This window comes from Lactuca serriola, chromosome 1 (assembly GCF_051521515.1).
Source record: "Lactuca serriola cultivar US96UC23 chromosome 1, Lser_US96UC23_V15, whole genome shotgun sequence".
Classification (NCBI taxonomy): domain Eukaryota; kingdom Viridiplantae; phylum Streptophyta; class Magnoliopsida; order Asterales; family Asteraceae; genus Lactuca; species Lactuca serriola.
The window spans coordinates 199,422,121-199,427,675 of record NC_136408.1 but is presented as its reverse complement, the minus strand read 5'-3'; the positions used below and the strand labels follow the sequence as shown (position 1 = coordinate 199,427,675).

General features: G+C 30.9%; 1 long non-coding RNA gene across 1 annotated transcript; it reads right to left on the bottom strand.

Moving 5' to 3' along the window:
- Positions 1–339: 339 nt before the first annotated feature.
- Positions 340–1,597, bottom strand: LOC145102965 (uncharacterized). The gene is made up of 2 exons (XR_013706328.1): positions 1,452–1,597; positions 340–1,095 (listed from the first exon to the last, which is right to left on the bottom strand). It is a non-coding gene; the product is annotated as an uncharacterized LOC145102965 (long non-coding RNA).
- Positions 1,598–5,555: the final 3,958 nt, after the last annotated feature.

Genomic DNA, 5,555 nt, shown 5'->3' with positions numbered 1-5,555 from the left:
TAAATAAACAACTTGTACTTAAGACTCCTTTGGTTGCCTACACGAGCCAACCAGACTTAATTTCTTCATATTTTGTTGACTAAGAAATGGCATAGAAATCTTAAAAGAAGTATTTTTCTTCGGTTTATAATTCTCACAAAAGATTTAGAATGGAAAAAATGACAACAAAATTGTAAGTTATTATTTTTTTTTCATAAACTATTGTTTGTTTTACACATGTGTTTTTAGAATGGAAAAAATGACATACAAAATTGTAAGTTATTTACGTTTTCATAAACTATTGTTTGTTTTTCATGCTCCGTGTTTGGCAAAAATAGTTGTTAGCTGGAAACGAGTAGCTGGTAGCGGGAAGCTGTAACTTTTATTTGTTCAACGAAGATCATTGTTCTTGCCAATACACAACCTCTCACACAATACTTTAACATCATACCAAAAGAGTAAACATCTGATTTTTGTTAAAAACATGGTCTCCACGTACTATGGATCATAATAACCAACTTTAACCACGATGAAGCCAAATGGACAAAAACACCAAAAGAGTAAACATTGAATTACAATAAGCAACTATATCTAAAAAATATGAAGCCTAAAAAAATTTGAACCGACCGAAATCATAAATCTTTGCATGTCAATTTTTCTCTAGTAGGATGTTGGAACTTTTAATATCACGGTGCAATACTCTAAATTGGGTCTCAATAGAAATATGAAGGTATGCTAATCCACGAATCATCCCAATTATATTGTAGAAGTAAGTCTAAAATTCTCTTAGATTTATACTTATACACAACGATATTATCATCAACCTCAATCATCGTTACCAGAAATATGCATCAATTTTGAATGTATTTCCAAAATCTGAGATCTTGGCGTTCCAATTTTTCTCTAATAAGATATTGGAGCTCTTGATATCACGGTGCACTACTTTTGAAATCAGTCTCCACTGAATTATGAAGGTGGTCTAACCCACAAGTCATCCCAATGCAGATCTTCTACATCTTGTGCATGTTAGATCATTGCTATTGAGATTCAAGTCTAGACTTCTCTTATATGCGTACTCATACACAAGGATCTTCCCATCACTCCCATAACAAAACCCTAAAAGATGAACTGAGTTTTCATGTTTATAAAAAGAAACCATTGTAATTTCCTTCCAAAACTATAGAGTTTTTCCTAAAAGATAACCGGAATAACATAAACTACTAATTAGCAAAAAGAAATATCTATCCGAAGCAAGTTAACAAGCAGCTAACCCTTAGTCATCTCTCCCACACGGTAGACTAGCCACCCGCCAATTAGCAATTGCAGTAAAAATTGTGTATCTTCAGCAATTTAAAACTATTACGATCTAAATTCTAACTTACGCCTATTCATCTTTTGCATTTCAGATGTGAAAATAAAATTTTCATCTGAGCTGTTACGCTAGATTACAAGAAATATCTAAACGAATTTACCAGATGTGAAATAAAGCCTCGAGACAAATTCATCGGCGTCGCAGTAGCAGGAAGCGTCATTGTTGCAGTTTTGTTGTAGCGGCTAGAGGGAAATAGGGTTTGTTGAAGTTTCATTTGCTTCCAAACTCCGATATTTATTCTGTTGGGGTTTTACTTAATTATTATTTTTTATTTTTTTCGGATTTTCCATTTTAATATGGATTTTTATTGGGGCTACGGTTAAAATGAGAGTAAAATGAAATAAGAATTGAAATTTGAAAGAATATAAATTTTGCTGAATTCAAATGTATGTAGCTTCTGGATGAGAAATAATGAAATAAAAAATTTAAAATGTTACTAACGATAAATTATAGCCGTTCCAAAAAAAATTACAAAATTATCTTTAATTACTTATATAAACCAACTTTATATATGAAAATCTATATTTTCTAATCTATACTAATAAATAAAATTCTATTTTGTCATATATCATTCTTTTATTGATTTCGTTACATGTCTCATGACATTTTAACTTTTTTTTTTCTTTTCCATTTTATTAATTGGAACATGGAGCTAATGTTGTTGTCATGTCAATTTGTTATATTCATCAGAAAAATAAAGGCGTGCAAGTAAAAAACTACTCTAGAAGAACCCAGAGATCATCAAGAGGAGAGTGCAACACTTACAAAGCTAAGACTTGTTTGATGTTTTTATCTTTTACTAGTTTATAACCCGTGATAACCACGATTATAAAATTAATTAGACTTTCGTATTAAAAAACCAAAATTATTAATCAATTATTTTAAATAAATTATTATTTAAAAGATATTTTTTTTAGTTATGTAAAATTATAATCGTTGATTTAAATAAATAAGTAGAGTTATATCATTTTATAATTTATATTAATTTTAGTTTATTTTTTAATCTAATATTATTAATTTAATATAATTAAAGAAAGAAATTTTAAAATTTGAAATTTAGAATGAAAAATCAATTATTAATTTAATAATGAAGTTAGAGTGGGAAATTTAAAATTTGAAATTTGAAATGAATAATTAATAGTTTGACAAGTGGCATGATAAATTATATATATATATATATATATATATATATATATATATAACATTAATGAGGGTTCTAATTACATTACACTTGTCAATATGAAATTAAACTTATTCTTTTATTAGAATAGGGAGATTTCATATATATATATATATATATATATATATATATATATATATATATATATATATATATATATATATATATATATATATATATATATATATATATATATATAAACGGAAATTGAGTAATCTAACCTGAAGAGAAGCTTATACAAACTTTTGATCGGTTCAATCTGATGGGTTTTAGTCATAAGACATCCTATGTGCTCATACAAACCCTAATGCTTGGATCTAGGTTTCTTTATTGTACATGCTTTGAATCCAAGACTATAAACCCTAATTCTAGCATACAAGTAATCATATTAGATATTAGAATAAGTTTATAATGTTACCTTGATTGTTATGTAGCAATAACAATCCCAATTCCTCCTTGAATTGACTTTGGAAGGCTTAGAGTCACAAGTGTCACTCCTCTAATGGTTCACAAACACCATAAGCAAAAGGATGAAGAGGAGAGAGGTTAGAGGCTGCCCAAAAACGTGTGAAACCCTAGAAGGTTGCTTGTCCCCGTTTTTGAGGCATAAGGGGTCTTTATATAGTGAGGCTATTAGGGTTATCTAACAAGGAAACCCTAATTTGGTTGCTTAAGCCCTAAGCAACCCATGAAGCCCTTTTCTTAAAGCCTTGGACGATTTCATATGGGCTTCCCCCATAGAATTCGTCCACCTTATAATAAAAGGCAATCCATGGCCCAAATTGCAATTATCTTATAATTACAATTTCAGTCCCTTAAGTTTAATTAATCTCTTTTAGTCACAAAACTAATTACCAATTAATTATTGACTAATATTAATTAAACAATATGATTTCTCCTTTAATATATTATTCCCATAATATATTAATAAATCATATTTAATCCTTTCTCTCCATAATTCATCCTATCAAGTTGTTTTGGTGAAGGCAACCCAAAAGGACCATGCACCATCGGGTCAAGTACATACCAAAATAGTTATGGACTTAGACACTAATCCAATAGTCTCCCACTTGGATAAGTCTAATAACTATTCTGCGTGTGACTTCAGATCCTGATCTGCAATCGTAGCTTTCCAAAGCCGCTGTCAACTCTGATCCTATCAGATACGCGTGTCCTTAGATAAGGGATCATATATTCCTCCATTCTAGATATCATATGAGATATGATTTCAAATCATTCTCTTTGTACTATATCTCGATTTCCGATTTATGACGACTGACTAATTGAACAAATCAAATTAGCCCTAGCCCGGCCGAGCATTTACGTTTGTCATCACTAAACCATCGAGGGGCCCAAAGATATCGCCTTTATCCTACTTTGAATAAAAGGAATGGATAAACTTTGATACAATGTTCGCTTGCACTCACGCACCGAATCACACACAACAATATGTTTTATAACACCAAGTTACTAGTGCGTTTACATATTATCAATGTGCAACCGATTCGCAAGATACAACTCACACATCTCGGTTTCATGAATATAAGATGTTATCGTCTCACTAATTACTCGTGATACAATTCATGGAGTCATCTAAGTGAGCGTGGGTTTAATCCAATGCTCAAATCGTATTCATAAGCACTCATGAACGTTGCAGCAAACATTTGCTTATGTCTAATACTTTTCTAGACAATCCACACACCAATTCACGACAGTCTTCATTCATATCTACTTCCAACATATGAACGACTGTGGCCCGTTTGAATAATTCGATTATTCTTAATAAACTCAATTATTCTGGAAGTCAAAACATGCAAATGTGAAACACAAGAATAATACTAATCCCATATGGCCTCAACCCTTTGAGCATAAATAAAACATCTTTTATTTATCACCATATTGATTACTCATTATTTGTAGTTCCGGGTAATCAACTTCTTACTTGAATTACAACACTTGTCCCATGCTCCTAGCATGCACACAATGTTTACCTATGGTTCTTACTTTGTGAAATAGATCATATTGAACACATTTCCAATCATTCTCATTTCTCAACTCCAAATCCTTTTTCCATAAGTTAAAGAATATCAAATTCTTGCTACTTATAGAATATGCTAGATTCTAATATTCTATGCAACTTATCCTTTTGTAATGTCACTGCACCAAGGTCACAAAGACTATTGCCAATGATATTACAAAGTCCTCTATCGGAGATTGTTACAAGACAATTCCATAGACGTGATGTCTCTCACTCAAAGTACATTCTTTGAACATCCTTTTGCATAGAAGTTTCTAATCTAATAATAGATTTCTCAATATTCAATTCCCAATATGGACACACTTCCATATGTTCCATATGACAACTCATTCTTAATAGAATCTTATCTATTCGTAATGATGTCGATACGGTCCATCCAATATGGAAACATTTCCATATTTTCCAATACTATACTTCCAACTACTCACAAGCGACCAATCCTCGTCGAACTTTGGGTTGTCCTTTGATAGTTGTTTAATTGTTTTAGTCAAAACCAATTCTAGTCCCTTTTCCCTCTAAATGCGCTCGACATTTGGAAAATTTTAGAATGGTCAAACATTAAAGCATTTGCAATCGATCCTATACCCGAAGCGTATGGGACACAACGCATAATGTTTTATTTGCTATGTTCTTAAAATTCGAATTGTGAAGAGGGATGTCGTAATCATAATCGAAATTTTAAGAACACACTTTGTATCTTTGACTAAATTTATTAACATTTCTCAACCTAATCCTTTAGATTTGAAATGAAGCATAATATTCTCTCCCTTAATTATAGCAAAACAACTCTTCAACTATTGCGACTTTGCAAAGTATGACTCTTGTTTTCTATAATTAATATTGCTAACCTTGCAATACTTTCCTTCATAATCATACAATCATAACTTTTATGTTCCCACTATCATGATGATTATTATACAACATAACACTTATGCTCCCACTAGCTTCGACATGTATTCATAAACATCTTAACTTTCAGAAAACCA